Raw genomic sequence first — 17,659 nt, forward strand, 5'->3', positions numbered from 1 at the left:
AGCCTATATTCTGTCTGCGGTCTTCTTTGCCCCTCCCCAATCTTCATGACTTTGCATTTGGCTGGATTGAATTCGAGGAGCCAGTTACTGGACCACATGTCCAGCCTCTCCAGGTCTCTTTGCAGTCCTGCCTCATCCTCGTCCGATTTAATTCTTCTCATCAACTTCACGTCATCTGCGAACAGGGACACTTCAGAGTCTATTCCTTCCATCATGTCGTTCACATATATCAAAAATAGCACTGGTCCTAGAACTGACCCCTGTGGGACCCCGCTCGTAACAGGCGCCCACTGTGATACCTCTTCACGTACCATGACTCGTTGCTGCCTCCCTGTCAGGTATTCCCTTATCCATTGCAGTGCCCTTCCTTTTACGTGTGCCTGATCCTCCAGCTTCTGCACTAATCTCTTGTGGGGAACTGTGTCAAAGGCCTTCCTGCAGTCTAGGAAAACGCAATCTACCCAACCCTCTCTCTCGTGTCTTACTTCTGTTACCTTGTCATAAAACTCCAGGAGGTTTGTGATACAAGATTTGCCTTCCATGAACCCATGCTGGTTTTCATTTATAATCTTGTTCCTTTCCAAGTGTTCGACCACTCTCCTCCTGATAATCTTCTCCATGACTTTGCACACAATACATGTCAGTGACACAGGTCTGTAGTTTAGTGCCTCGTTTCTGTTTCCTTTCTTAAATATGGGGACTACATTAGCTGTCTTCCATTTCTCAGGTAGTTGCCCAGTTTCAAGGGATGTGTTGAAGATTGTGGTTAGAGGCACACACAGCATCTCTGCTCCTTCTCTAAGGACCCATGGGGAGATGTTGTCCGGTCCCATCGCCTTTGAGGTGTCAAGGTCACTTAAGAGCTTCTTCACCTCCTCCTCAGTTGTTCGTATGTCATCCAACACTTGTTGGTATATTCCCTCTTGATGTTCCCTTCTGTGCTGTCTTCCCACAGCCCTTCCTGTCTCTACTGTAAAAACTTCCTTAAATCTCCTGTTCAGCTCCTCACATACCTCCTGATCATTTCTTGTGAGTGTGTGTGTGTGTGTGCGTGCGTGCGTGTGTGTATGTGTGTGTGTGTGTGTGTGTGTGTGTGTGTGTGTGCGTGCGTGCGAGCGTGTGTGTGTGTGTGTGTGTGTGTGTGTGTGTGTGTGTGTGTGTGTGTGTGCGTGCGTGCGTGTGTGTGTGTGTGTGTGTGTGTGTGTGTGTGTGTGTGTGTGTGTGTGTGTGTGTGTGTGTGCGTGCGTGCGTGTGTGTGTGTGTGTGTGTGTGTGTGTGTGTGTGTGTGTGTGTGTGTGTGTGTGTGTGTGTGTGCGTGCGTGTGTGTGTGTGTGTGTGTGTGTGTGTGTGTGTGTGTGTGTGTGTGTGTGTGTGTGTGTGTGTGTGCGTGCGTGTGTGTGTGTGTGTGTGTGTGTGTGTGTGTGTGTGTGTGTGTGCGTGCGTGCGTGTGTGTGTGTGTGTGTGTGTGTGTGTGCGTGTGTGTGTGTGTGTGTGTGTGTGTGTGTGTGTGTGTGTGTGTGTGTGTGTGTGTGTGTGTGTGTGTGTGTGTGTGTGTGTGTGTGCGTGCGCGTGTGTGTGTGTGTGTGTGTGTGTGTGTGTGTGTATGTGTGTGTGTGTGTGTGTGTGTGTGTGTACTCACTTAGTTGTACTCACCTAGCTGTGGTTGCAGGGGTCGAGTCACAGCTCCTGGGCCAGCCTCTTTGCTGGCCGCTACTAGGTCACTGTTCCCGCTCCATGAACTTTATCATACCTCTTCTTAAAGCTATGTATGGATCCTGCCTCCACTACATCACTTCCTAGACTTTTCCACATCCTAACAACTCTGTGACTGAAGAAATACTTCCTAACATCCTTGTGATTCATCCGAGTCTTCATCTTCCAACTGTGACCCTTTGTTGCTGTGTTCCATCTCTGGAACATCCTGTCTCTGTCCACTTTGCCTATTCCTCTCAGTATTTTATACGTCGTTGTGTGGGTTCACTATATATATATATATATATATATATATATATATATATATATATATATATATATATATATATATATATATATATATATATATATATATATATATGCATATGAGTGCACACGCATACATATGTGAACGACATGACGGAAGGGATAGACTCAGAAGTGTCCCTGTTTGCAGATGTTGTGAAGTTAATGAGAAGAATTAAATCAGACGCGGACCAGACAGGTCTACAAAGAGACCTGGACAGGCTGGATGTGTGGTCCAGAAACTGGCTCCTAGAATTTAACCCCGCCAAATGCAAAGTCATGAAGATCGGAGGAGGGCAAAGAAGACTGCAGACAGAGTATAGGCTAGGTGGCCAAAGGCTGCAAACCTCACTCAAGGAGAAAGACCTAGGACTGAGAATAATACCGAGTACATCGCCAGAAGCACACATTAACCAGATAACTGCTGCGGCATATGGGCGCTTGGCAAACCAGAGAATAGGGTTCCGGTACCTCAGTAAGGAATCGTTCAAGACTTTATACACTGGAGTACGCAGCACCAGTTTGGAACCCACACCTGGTCAAACACGTCAAGAAATTAGAGAAAGTGCAAAGGTTTGCAACAAGGCTAGTTCCAGAGCTAAGGGGAATGTTCTATGAAGAAAGGTTAAGGGAAATCGGGCTGACAACACTGGAGGACAGGAGGGGAGACATGATAACGACATACAAAATACTGAGTGGAATAGACAAGGTGGACAGAGACAGGATGTTCCAGAGATGGGTCACAGAAACAAGGGGTCACAATTGGAAGCTGAAGACTCAGATGAGTCAAAGGGATGTTAGGAAGTATTTCTTCAGTCATAGAGTAGTTAGGAAGTGGAATAGTCTGGTAAGCGATGTAGTGGAGGCAGGAACTATACATAGTTTTAAGACGAGGTATGATAAAACTCATGGAGCAGGGGGAGAGAGGACCTAGTAACGGTCGGTGAAGAGGCGGGGTCAGGAGCTGAGTATCGACCCCTGCAACCACAATTAGGTGAGTACACACACACACACACACACACACACACACACACACACACACACACACACACACACACACACACACACACACAAACACACACACACACACACCCACACATATATATATATATATATATATATATATATATATATACATATATATATATATATATATATATATATATATATATATATATATATATATATATATATATATATATATATATATATATATATATATATATATATATATGCAAAACAACCACTGTGAAAGAATAGAGAAGTTCCAAGCGCTTTCGTAACTACTCACATTATCAAGGAACAATGAAAGTAAAGCATCAAAGGAAGGTATATAAAGGGGTAGCCCACACCTCACTATCAGATCCCACAACAACGAAACATCTGACGCAAGACAGCAGGCCTGCCGGCTGAACTAGACAGGTCCTTCACACAACCCACCAACAAACTATTCTACCCAAGAAATAAGAAATTTATAAAATTATTATTTGTCCAGTGTATTATTAAATTCTTCCCAAATTCTGTTAATTATAAATGGATCTAATTTATATAAACCAAAGGAAATATCATATTATTGTCAAAACTGCTTTTTATGAAACAAGATTCAATTATATTCCTGTCGACCATGGACTTGCTTGATACCACTTTCTCAACTTTTTGAAAATCAATTGGATGGTTAAAATCTCTTACATGAATAAATAGAGCATTGGAATCTTGTCCAGTTCTAATGCTATACTTATGTTGTTTTAATCTTAGTTCGAGATTTTTACCAGTATGACCGTAATAAACTTTATCGCAATTTTTACAAGGAATCTTATAGACACATCCATCAGCATTTTGGGGGAAATTCTTTATCAAAAATTTTTTTACTGTGTCAAGATTTTTGAATACAACTTTAATATTAAAAGTCTTAAGAAGAGAAGGCATATCAACCAAGTTTTCATGGTAAGGGAGAACCAACATATTTTTACTTGAATAAGGTTGGTTGTCCCTTTTTGGATTGTAAAAAGTATTTCTAGCAACTTTAAAAGATTTATCAATTACATTTCTTGGGTATTTCAAATCATTACCTATTTCATAAATTTTGGATATATCCTCATCTATGAACTCAGGACTACAAATTCGTAAAGCTCTCAAAAACATTGGTGAGAAAACAGACAGTTTAACTCTATCTTGATGGGAAGAATAATAGTGGACATAGGAACAGTTATTTGTAGGTTTTCTGTAAATTTTAAATTTGAATATGGAGAAATTGCCCATCATTATATGTTTGTTCCCATAGGCTCAGAGACCCTTGGCTCATGGGGAAAGAATGCATCTAAATTCCTTAAGGAGCTAGGCAAAAGACTCATCAGGGTAACTAGGGATCCCAGGGCAGCTAGTTTTCTGCTCTAGCGACTCAGCGCTGCTGTTCAGAAGGGTAATGCCTGCTGTATTTTGGGCACACGCCCCAGTTCAGAAGAGCTGAATGAAATTTTTGCATTATGATCAGTGACAAACACGTAACAATATGTACTAGACATGTATCTCTCACATCTCATGTACTGTATATGCCATCTTTATATCAACAATGTATCTCTTAAACCTTTTGTACCATATTGTGTAATAAAATATACCTATTGGTAAAAAAGAATAAAAATTTAATATATATATATATATATATATATATATATATATATATATATATATATATATATATATATATATATATATATATTTATATATATATATATATATATATATATATATATATATATATATATATATATATATATATATATATATATATATATATATATATATATATATATGTCGTGCCGAATAGGCAGAACTTGCCATCTTGGCTTAAATAGCAACGCTCATCTTGCCATATAGGACAAGTGAAAATTTGTGTATGCAATAATTTCGCCAAAATCATTCTGAACCTAACGAAAAAACTATATTTCACTGTGTTTGTTTAGTATTAAATTACTGTAAACAAATCTAAAATATATTTAGCTGGGTTAGGCTAAAATAAATTGCGCTTGTTATAATAAGGTTAGGTAAGTTTTCTAAGTTCCTTTTGGTGCAAAATTATAAATTTTTACATCAACGTTAATGAAAAAAATATATCTTTAAAAGTATAAGAGAAACTTTTAGAAAAGACTTAATTTTAAACGAGTTCTTGCTAATTGGCCAGTTTTACATATTCGGCACGACATATATATATATATATATATATATATATATATATATATATATATATATATATATATATATATATATATATATATATATATATACCTGTGTATATATATATATATATATATATATATATATATATATATATATATATATATATGTATATATATATATGTGTATATATATATATATATATATATATATATATATATATATATATATATATATATATATATATATATCTATATATATATATATATATATATATATATATATATATATATATATATATATATATATATATATATATATATATATATATATATATATATATATGTGTGTGTGTATATATATAGATATATATATATATATATATATATATATATATATATATATATATATATATATATATATATATATATATGTATGTATATGCGATATCAACCTATTACGTAGTTGCAGGAGTCGAGTCTCAGCTCCTGGTCCCTCCTCTCATCTGCGTCATTAACTTTCAGTTGTGTCCCCAAGTACCTGTTTCCCGCCTCTCAAACAGTCTTTCCCCGTCTGCCCTATCAATTCCTCTGAGTATTTTGTATGTTGTTATCATGTCTCACCTTGTACTCCTGTCCTCCAGGGTCGTTACATCCAGTTTCTTTAGCTTCTCATGTTAGTTCATACTCCTTAGTTTTGGAACTAGTCTCGTTCCTTACTTCAGCACTTTCTCCAGTTTGTTAACATGCTTCCTGAAGTGTGGGTTCTATACTGGTGCTATGTACTCCAAGATGGGGCTGGCATATGTTGCATAAAACACCCGGAATTAATGTTTAAATTCCTGAAGACTGTTGATGTGACGGTTGATGTGAGCCTCTGACGATATGGTAGATGCTATGCTTACTCCCAGGTTATTCTCTCAGAAGATCAGCAGCCTCTGTCTCCCGACTCTATACTCTGCATCCGGTCTTCTGGCCTCTTCCTCAATCTTCATATCCCTGCATTTGTTGGGGTTAAATTTAAACAGACACTTGTTTGACCAATCCTGCAGTTTGTCCAGGTCTGACAGAAGTTCTTCCTTGGTCCTCATTTGTTTGTAGTCTCAGTTTAACATCTACGGACAGTGATACATCTCACTCAGTTCCATTAGGTATGTCTTTCACATACACCAAAAACATCACTGGCTCTGAAACCTATCCTTGTGGTACCCCACTTGTTACTCTTTTCCATTCTGACATCTCTTCCCGGAAAAATCATTCTTTGTTTATTTGTCCTGAGGTACACCTTGATCCACTGGAGTATTATCCCGGTTATTCCTGCCGCACCTCAAGTGTTCCCCAATCTCATGTGGGGTGCAGTATCAAATATCTTCTTTAAGAAAACGTGTGTGTGTGTGTGTGTATGTGTATGTGTGTGTGTGTGTGTGTGCTTTACCATGATAAAGTGTTTAAAGGTCACTTTAACTAAACTCTGAGGCTTCACTGCAATCAGTTTTGCTACTTTCGTCTTCACTGAGTCTCAGTAAGCTTTCACCTTGCCAAAAACCTCGAGATATTTGTTATAATTACTGGAGTTGTGAAGGAAAACCCAGACAGGATAATTAGAGCAGCAGGACGTCATGTGCTAGGCCGGGCAAGTGGGTGGAGAATTGGACGCTAGTGGCTGTTGTCTTGGAGAAGTGGACGCTAGCGGCTGTTGTTTGGAAAGGTAGATGTTAGTGGCTGCTGTCTTGGAAAAGTGGATGCTAGTGGCTACTGTCTACGAGAAGTGGACGCTAGTGACTGTGGTCTTGGAGAAGTGGATGCTAGTGGCTGTTGCTTGGAAAGGTGTATGCTAGTGGCTGCTGTCTTGGAAAAGTGGATGCTAGTGGCGACTGTCTTCGAGAAGTGGACGCTAGTGGCTGTGGTCTTGGAGAAGTGGATGCTAGTGACTGTTGTCTTGAGGAAGTGGACGCTAGTGGCTGCTGTCTTGGAAAAGTGGACGCTAGTGGCTGTTGTCTTGGAGAAGTGGACGCTAGTGGCTGCTGTCTTGGAAAAGTGGATGTTAGTGGCGACTGTCTTCGAGAAGTGGACGCTAGTGGCTGTGGTCTTGGAGAAGTGGATGCTAGTGACTGTTGTCTTGAGGAAGTGGACGCTAGTGGCTGCTGTCTTGGAAAAGTGGATGCTAGTGGCTGCGGTCTTGGAGAAGTGGATGCTAGTGACTGTTGTCTTCAGGAAGTGGACTCTAGTGGCTGCTGTCTTGGAGAAGTGGACGCTAGTGGCTGCTGTCTTAGAGATTTGGACGCTAGTGGCTATTGTCTTGGAGAAGTGAATGTTAGTAGCTGCTGTCTTGAAGAAGTGGAAACTAGTGGCTGTGGTCGTGGAGTAGTGGATGCTAGTGGCTGTTGTCTTGAGGAAGTGGAGGCTGCTGTCTTGGAGAAGTAGACGCTAGTGGCTGCTGTCCTGGAGAAGTGGACACTAGTGGCTGTTGTCTTGAAGAAGCGGACGCTAATAGCTGCTGTCTTGGAGAAGTGAACGCCAGTGGCTGTTGTCTTGGAGAAATGGACGCTAGTGGCTGCTGTCTTGAGGAAGTGGAGGCTAGCAGCTGCTGTCTTGAAAAAGTGCATGCTAGTTGCTTTTGTTTTGGAGAAGTGGATGCTAGTGGCTGTTGTCTTGGAGAAGTAGATGCTAGTGGCTGTTGTCTTGAAGAAGTGCATGCTGGTTGCTGTTGTCTTAGAGAAGTGGATGCTAGTTGCTGTTGTCTTGGAGAAGTAGATGCTAATGGCTGTTGTCTTGAAGAAGTGCATGCTGGTTGCTGTTGTCTTAGAGAAGTGGATGCTAGTTGCTGTTGTCTTGGAGAAGTGGATGCTAGTGGCTGTTGTCTTGGAGAAGTGGATGCTAGTTGCTGTTGTCTTGAAGAAGTGGATGCTAGTGACTGATGTCTTGGAGAAGTGGATGCTAGTGGCTGTTGTCCTGAAGAAGTGGATGCTATTGGCTGTTGTCTTGAAGAAGTGGATGCTAGTGACTGCTGTCTTGGAGAAGTGGATGCTAGTGGCTGTTGTCTTGGAGAAGTGGATGCTAGTGACTGCTGTCTTGGAGAAGTGGATGCTAGTGGCTGTTGTCTTGAAGAAGTGGATGCTAGTGACTGCTGTCTTGGAGAAGTGGATGCTAGTGACTGTTGTCTTGGAGAAGTGGATGCTAATGGCTGTTGTCTTGAAGAAGTGGATGCTAGTGACTGATGTCTTGAAGAAGTGGATGCTAGTGGCTGTTGTCTTGGAGAAGTGGATGCTAGTGGCTGTTGTCTTGAAGAAGTGGATGCTAGTGACTGCTGTCTTGGAGAAGTGGATGCTAGTGACTGTTGTCTTGGAGAAGTGGATGCTAGTGGCTGTTGTCTTGAAGAAGTGGATGCTAGTGACTGATGTCTTGAAGAAGTGGATGCTAGTGGCTGTTGTCTTGGAGAAGTGGATGCTAGTGGCTGTTGTCTTGGAGAAGTGGATGCTAGTGGCTGTTGTCTTGAAGAAGTAGATGCTAGTGACTGCTGTCTTGGAGAAGTGGATGCTAGTGGCTGTTGTCCTGAAGAAGTGGATGCTAGTGGCTGTTGTCTTGAAGAAGTGGATGCTAGTGACTGCTGTCTTGGGGAAGTGGATGCTAGTGGCTGTTGTCTTGGAGAAGTGGATGCTAGTGACTGCTGTCTTGGAGAAGTGGATGCTAGTGGCTGTTGTCTTGGAGAAGTGGATGCTAGTGACTGTTGTCTTGAAGAAGTGGATGCTAGTGACTGCTGTCTTGGAGAAGTGGATGCTAGTGGCTGTTGTCTTGGAGAAGTGGATGCTAGTGACTGTTGTCTTGAAGAAGTGGATGCTAGTGACTGTTGTCTTGGAGAAGTGGATGCTAGTGGCTGTTATCTTGGAGAAGTGGACACTAGTAGGTATTGTCTTGAGACAGTAGACGCTAGTGACTGTTGTCTTGAGGATGGATCTTAGATCTCAGTCACTTCATTTATTTTAACGTCCAAAGTAAACGTTGCTATTTTACGTTCACAAATTCTTGTTACAAATGTCACTTAACCTTCCATTTCTTGTTTTTAACTGCTACTTTCAGTCTCTCAATATCCCTCATGTATGTCAGAGTAGCAGTGGCACTATCAGGTGGCACTGTGATAGAAGCGGGTGCCACCATACCGAGGGTCACCGTCCAAGCTACTCCCCTGTCCTGCACCCTTGAGGAACCTGGATGTAATCTGTAATGGTGGGGTGTTGAGGGCACTGAGTGCCACAGGCACTTACTATGTGCTGTGTGTGTGTGTGTGTGTGTGTGTGTGTGTGTGTGTGTGTGTGTGTGTGTGTGTGTGTGTGTGTGTGTGTGTGTGTGTGTGTGTGTGTGTGTGTGTGTGTGTGTGTGTGTGTGTACTCACCTAGTTGTACTCACCTAGTTGAGGTTGCGGGGGTCGAGTCCGAGCTCCTGGCCCCGCCTCTTCACTGATCGCTACTAGGTCACCCTCTCTGAACCGTGAGCTTTATCATACCTCTGCTTAAAGCTATGTATGGATCCTGCCTCCACTACATCGCTTCCCAAACTATTCCACTTACTGAATACTCTGTGGCTGAAGAAATACTTCCTAACATCCCTGTGATTCATCTGTGTCTTCAACTTCCAACTGTGTCCCCTTGTTACTGTGTCCAATCTCTGGAACATCCTGTCTTTGTCCACCTTGTCAATTCCTCTCAGTATTTTGTATGTCGTTATCATGTCCCCCCTATCTCTATCTCTCCTGTCCTCCAGTGTCGTCAGGTTGATTTCCCTTAACCTCTCCTCGTAGGACATACCTCTTAGCTCTGGGACTAGTCTTGTTGCAAACCTTTGCACTTTCTCTAGTTTCTTTACGTGCTTGGCTAGGTGTGGGTTCCAAACTGGTGCCGCATACTCCAATATGGGCCTAACGTACACGGTGTACAGGGTCCTGAACGATTCCTTATTAAGATGTCGGAATGCTGTTCTGAGGTTTGCTAGGTGCCCATATGCTGCAGCAGTTATTTGATTGATGTGCGCTTCAGGAGATGTGCCTGGTGTTATACTCACCCCAAGATCTTTTTCCTTGAGTGAGGTTTGTAGTCTCTGGCCCCCTAGACTGTACTCCGTCTGCGGTCTTCTTTGCCCTTCCCCAATCTTCATGACTTTGCACTTGGTGGGATTGAACTCCAGGAGCCAATTGCTGGACCAGGTCTGCAGCCTGTCCAGATCCCTTTGTAGTTCTGCCTGGTCTTCGATCGAGAGAATTCTTCTCATCAACTTCACGTCAACTGCAAATAGGGACACCTCAGAGTCTATTCCTTCCATCATGTCGTTCACAAATACCAGAAACAGCACTGGTCCTAGGACTGACCCCTGTGGGACCCCGCTGGTTACAGGTGCCCACTCTGACACCTCGCCACGTACCATGACTCGCTGCTGTCTTCCTGACAAGTATTCCCTGATCCATTGTAGTGTCTTCCCTGTTATCCCTGCTTGGTCCTCCAGTTTTTGCACCAATCTCTTGTGTGGAACTGTGTCAAACGCCTTCTTGCAGTCCAAGAATATGCAATCCACCCACCCCTCTCTCTCTTGTCTTACTGCTGTCACCATGTCATAGAACTCCAGTAGGTTTGTGACACAGGATTTCCCGTCCCTGAAACCATGTTGGCTGCTGTTGATGAGATCATTCCTTTCTAGGTGTTCCACCACTCTTCTCCTGATAATCTTCTCCATGATTTTGCATACTGTACATGTCAGTGACACTGGTCTGTAGTTTAATGCTTCATGTCTGTCTCCTTTTTTAAAGATTGGGACTACATTTGCTGTCTTCCATGCCTCAGGCAATCTCCCTGTTTCGATAGATACCCATGGGGAGATGTTATCTGGTCCCATTGCCTTTGAGGTATCTAGCTCACTCAGAAGCCTCTTCACTTCTTCCTCGGTTGTGTGCACTGTGTCCAGCACATGGTGGTGTGCCCCACCTCTCCGTCTTTCTGGAGCCCCTTCTGTCTCCTCTGTGAACACTTCTTTGAATCTCTTGTTGAGTTCCTCACATACTTCACGGTCATTTCTTGTTGTCTCTCCTCCTTCCTTCCTTAGCCTGATTACCTGGTCCTTGACTGTTGTTTTCCTCCTGATGTGGCTGTACAACAGTTTCGGGTCAGATTTGGCTTTCGCTGCTATGTCATTTTCATATTGTCTTTGGGCCTCCCTTCTTATCTGTGCATATTCGTTTCTGGCTCTACGACTGCTCTCCTTATTCTCCTGGGTCCTTTGCCTTCTGTATTTCTTCCATTCCCTAGCACACTTGGTTTTTGCCTCCCTGCACCTTTGGGTAAACCATGGGCTCATCCTGGCTTTTTCATTATTCCTGTTACCCTTGGGTACAAACCTCTCCTCAACCTCCTTGCATTTTGTTGCTACATATTCCATCATCTCATTAACTGGCTTCCCTGCCAGTTCTCTGTCCCACCGAACCCCGTTCAGGAAGTTCCTCATTCCTGTGTAGTCCCCTTTCTTGTAGTTTGGCTTCATTCGTCCTGGCCTTCCTGCTTCTCCCTCCACTTGTAGCTCTACTGTGTATTCGAAGCTTAAAACCACATGGTCACTGGCCCCAATGGGTCTTTCACATGTGATGTCCTCGATATCTGCACTACTCAAGGTGAATACTAAGTCTAGCCTTGCTGGTTCATCCTCTCCTCTCTCTCTTGTAGTGTCCCTTACGTGTTGGTACATGAAGTTTTCCAGTACCACCTCCATCATCTTACCCCTCCATGTATCTTGGCCCCCATGCAGGTCCAAGTTCTCCCAATCGATCTCCTTGTGGTTAAAGTCACCCATGATCAGGAGCTTTGCCCTGTATGCATGAGCTCTTCTGGCCACTCTAGCCAGTGTGTCAACCATCGCTCTATTGCTCTCGTCGTACTCTTGCCTTGGCCTCCTGCTGTTCTGTGGTGGGTTATACATCACTGCTATTACCACCTTGGGACCTCCAGAGTGAAGCGTTCCCGCTATGTAATCACTTTCTTCTCCGCTGTCTCCTCTCTCCAGCTCATCAAAATTCCAGCGATTTTTGATCAGCAATGCCACTCCTCCACCCCCCCCCCCTGTTCCCTCTGTCTTTCCTCAGGATTTGGTATCCCATTGCAAAGATGCTATGATGTCCGGTGATGACTCTTTGACTCTTTCATGCCACTCCTCCCACTTATTTGTTATACCATCAGCGTCTGTGTACCATACCTTCAGTTTCCTTTCCAACACTGTGGTTTGTGGGGCCTGTGAGGGTGGGAGACCTGGTGGCATACTGTGGGATTCTATAGCTCGGTGTTGGGTGGAGGCTGTGGGTATGGATTGTAGTGTGTGTTGGGATGGTGTGTGTGTGTGTGTGTGTGTGTGTGTGTGTGTGTGTGTGTGTGTGTGTGTGTGTGTGTGTGTGTGTTTATGTGTGTGTTTCATGACCTGACCAGCGTCGGAGGAACGCGTCACAACATCCGTTCATGTCAACAGTTACGATAAGACAATCCTAATTTACTCACCGCTGGGCTACATCACCCCTGGATTACGCTAATGAATAGCGATTAATGCTCCCTTAAAATAAACAACGAGAAAAATCCCAAATTGATCCCCGGGGAAAGGGAAGGTTCAGAACGCAGCAACTTTTCCAAAGGAAAACGTCTAAAATCTGGGATGAATTCTTTGTCCCAGCTGCTGATATTGCTTTGTAAATGCAAATGAAGTCTTAGAATCAATTTAATACCAACAGTGGCTAGTTTGGCTATCAAAACAACAGTGTTATTAGGCACACAGGGAAGCTGTTAAATGATGCTGGTGATGGCGATGGAGGGTAAAATCGCCCCTATTTGATGGCAGCGTAGAGGTTGAAAAGGCTGGGCTGAGCGCAGGGGCTCTCCAGCGAGTGGCAGTGTTGGTTCAGTAATCCGTTTTGCTTGATGGTTCGTGTTGGCTGAGCTCTCCAGAGCTTCATCCGTCTAGCATAACTGACTGCAAATTGAGGATAAATAGAGCGTCAAAGGGGGACTATTAACGCCAGAATACCTGATGCATATTTGACTATATTGTTCAAATTTGTTGAATAAAAGTTGTGTGAAGAAGGGAAACAGAGGATGGGGGGAGAGGGTTAAAGAGAGAATACATAGGGTAGAACTTTAGAGTTTACACCATGGTTACCTGCTAAGATGAACTGACTCTCCATCAGTCACTGCTGTGAATAACCCACACGAGTTTAGAGCTTGAGGAAACAAAGTATAACATAAACTACGACATCAACTTTCGTTAATGATCTTCGTAAAACAATCAGTGTTTGCACTCTAATGTTGACCAGTTTGTGGTGTGCATGTTTAGTTTTCCAAATTGCAATCCAGTTATGTCCTGTTTGACTTCCATCTCTTTCCTAATTATAAAAAAAAAGGCAAAACAATGATTAGTCTTATGTCCAGCAGAACATTCACCCGGTAACCAGTACCTCAAGCCTCTGCTTTCTTTGGTACTGGTGGTGTTCCTGTTGCAACAGCAATAGGAACGCCACCAACATCACTACCACCACCACCACCGCCACCACCACCACCACCACCACCACCACCACCACCACCACCACCACCACCACCACCACCACCACCACCACCACCACCACCACGCACATCAATTATCTAAGTTTGTTTACACCTCTTGAAGCGTAAATATCCGTGAACAGTCTCTCGTTACCGCTCCTACTTCGAAATAATTCCTATTTTTAGTGTCCTTGTGCAAACACAACGATAAACATCACCGTCAAGTGTGTAGTAAGAATTCTCCTCCATCTTTGCTTTTCCGGTTCTCTGGTGCAACAGACAGCTGATGAAATGTGCTACATAACTTGATGATAGAGAATAACATCTTGATGACACAGCGGAGGCAGCTTGATGATACGCACCATTTCTTAAGAGCTGACATTAAGAGTCTTACATAGGATGGCTTTAGAGAAATTAGTGATGAAGGCTCGATCCTTCGTCCTGTGTAGTTGTTGAGGAAGCTGGCATTTGCCTTAGGTAAAAAGTAAGGTTGATTGTTTGATTAGTTTGTTTGGCTTGAATTTTGCCTGATTACCACTAGTCAGGGAGACTTAACTAATACAACCAGCATTAAACTCTCGCTGTATTTACAGTGAAAGAGATAAACCTGGTGTACATACACAAAGATATATGAATACACCTCCTATTGACGTGATGGTGGAGTATGAGCAAGGTAACATATATGAAAGGATTCAGAGAAACCGGTTAGCCAGACTTGAAACCTGGAGGTGGGAAGTACAGTGCCTGCACTCTGGAGGGCTTGGGATATTTGCAGTTTGGAGGGGCATCTAAACTGTAGTATCAGCACGTCTCTGGCAAAATAGTAATAGAGTGAGAGATAGTGGAAGTGTTTCTTCTTTTTCGGGTTATCCTACCTCGGTGGGAGACGGCCGGCGCGTTAAAAAGAATAAACGAGCTGTTATATATAATATACACAGACATAAACTTCCCGTTGAATATGCAGGAAGAATATATGCCTCTCATTCTATATACCCCGTTTAAAGATACAGCAGCCGTGTCCATGGATCAATCCTCAAAAAATACTGAAACTAACTTTCTTTTTCTAATTATAAATAATTATCAGTAAAACGTTATTGACAAATTATTTATGTGTGTTGTATTACCTACCAACCAGTTTTTTCTTTAGTTTCTCCTACAGGTGAGATGAACTTGATCGAAGAGTAGCATATTTTTATGCCCAGAATTATGCTTCATGAAGTCTTGTGGAGGAGGACCGTTTAATATGACGGGGGACCCTTTTTATGTGGGGGTCTTTCATGTGTAGGGGCCCCTCATGTATAGGGGCTCCTTTAGTGAATGGACCCTGGGGTTAGTGTCCTAATTACTGCCCTGTTATTTAGCTTGTCGCTTATTTGGGAGGTTTTGTATCATGTTTACGTGAACAAAGGTGGCTGTATTTTGGTATATATTAAACAAAGTTGCGTATTGTTTGCATATGTTTATGTAAACAAGGACGTAGACCAAATAAACCTTAAACTTGATTCCTCTCACACATACTGCGCCATCCTGGAAAGATATTACCATTGTATAATAACACGAGATTTCTATAATGCACGTGAAAGGAATAGTGCAGGGAGGTCATACAATTCTATGAATAATTATCACATATATATATATTTATTTCTGATTTGTAATCGTTGTCAGAGAGACGGAGAAGTGTTTTGTTCCCTCTTACACTTACAAGGAAAACTAAGGGTGAACCATCTGGGAAGGTGTGGTTGGGCCTCAACCTGGGTAATAGGACCAGCTGCGTAGCGTGGTTGAGCCTCCACCTGCTTAATAATATCAACTGTGTAGCGTGGTTGCGCCTCCACCTGGTTAATAAGACCAGCTGTGCGGGCCGGCCAGAGGTAAACACAACCTCTGTATGTGTGTGTTGTGAGGCCAGTCACGTAGATGATGAGATCTTGGTAACCCACAACACCAGTCCTCCCATCCTACTAGCACACACACACACACACACACACACACACACACACACACACACACACACACACACACACACACACACACACACACACACACACACACACACACACACACACACACACACACTGTGACTCGACGCCTGCAGCCTCAAATAAGTGAATACACACATGCTCATTTACAATCTGATACAGTCACAAGTGTTCATACACATATACTCACATTCACAGGTACAAATGAGAGGTCGCTCTCACAGTCACATAGTGAAAGAGTAGTTTAGTCGTGTCGCCCGAGAGTCTAGTTTACTGTGCACCCGCAGGTCATCCTACGAACGGTAGTGCAAAAAATAGAATTACAGGGGTCACAATGGGTCTTGTCAGACACCACTGGTGGCTAAAGCTCCCGCTTCACACACGGAGGGCCCGGGTTCGATTCCCGGCGGGTGGAAACATTCGACACGTTTCCTTACACCTGTTGTCCTGTTCACCTAGCAGCAAATAGGTACCTGGGTGTTAGTCGACTGGTGTGGGTCGCATCCTGGGGGACAAGATTAAGGACCCCAATGGAAATAAGTTAGACAGTCCTCGATGACGCACTGACTTTCTTGGGTTATCCTGGGTGGCTAACCCTCCGGGGTTAAAAATCCGAACGAAATCTCTCTCTCTTAAAGAAATATTTATCATTCTGAATTTACATTTTTATATATAGTGCTGTACACATCACAGTAAGGAATACAATCTCAAAAAACATTTCTTATTGCCATTAAAAAATGAAAGCAATAGTTATAGCTGGGTTGTTCTATTCATCTAGTCGATGCAAAATGAGGATACAACCTCGAGAGAATCTAATTGTATCATTTTTTTTTAAAGGAGTGGACCGGTAAGCCAGTGGAAGGCATCAGTCAATTGACCAAAAACTCCAGCTGCGGATCATCGCATGACTAACACCCGCGTCAGAAAACACTTATCCTGTTTCATGACAAATTTTACATAGCTTAAACTAACCTCATGGAGGTACTTCTGGAAGGTTCGATGTGTGGACGGTCTAAGATACAATGTTCCTGGAGAGTTTACCTGGAGAGAGTTCCGGGGGTCAATGCCCCCGCGGCCCGGTCTGTGACCAGGCCTCCTGGTGGATCAGAGCCTGATCAACCAGGCTGTTGCTGCTGGCTGCACGCAAACCAACGTACGAGCCACAGCCCGGCTGGTCAGGAACCGACTTTAGGTGCTTGTCCAGTGCCAGCTTGAAGACTGCCAGGGGTCTGTTGGTAATCCCCCTTATGTGTGCTGGGAGGCAGTTGAACAGTCTCGGGCCCCTGACACTTATTGTATGGTCTCTTAACGTGCTAGTGACACCCCTGCTTTTCATTGGGGGGATGTTGCATCGTCTGCCAAGTCTTTTGCTTTCGTAGTGAGTGATTTTCGTGTGCAAGTTCGGTACTAGTCCCTCTAGGATTTTCCAGGTGTATATAATCATGTATCTCTCCCGCCTGCGTTCCAGGGAGTACAGGTTTAGGAACCTCAAGCGCTCCCAGTAATTGAGGTGTTTTATCTCCGTTATGACTCTGTCTCTGTCTACACACTTTGTATATTTTATTGGCATCTCCAGATAAACCGAACTGCCAGAGATACAGCCTAGCCTGTGTCTAGCATAATCAACCTCATAAACTCACATTCACCCACACTCACAAAACTATACACACACACACAACTACACACACACACACACACACACACACACACACACACACACACACACACACACAAAAGAGATACGATCAAACTTATGGAGCAGGGAGAGAGTGGACCTACCTGGAGAGTTTACCTGGAGAGAGTTCCGGGGGTCAACGCCCCCGCGGCCCGGTCTGTGACCAGGCCTCCTTAGGTCAGTGTCCCAGGATGCGACCCACACCAGTCGACTAACACCCAGGTACCCATTTTACTGATGGGGAACATAGACAACAGGTGGAAAGAAACACGTCCAATGTTT

The sequence above is a fragment of the Cherax quadricarinatus genome, chromosome 15, assembly GCF_038502225.1.
Source record: "Cherax quadricarinatus isolate ZL_2023a chromosome 15, ASM3850222v1, whole genome shotgun sequence".
Taxonomy (NCBI): Eukaryota; Metazoa; Arthropoda; class Malacostraca; order Decapoda; family Parastacidae; genus Cherax; species Cherax quadricarinatus.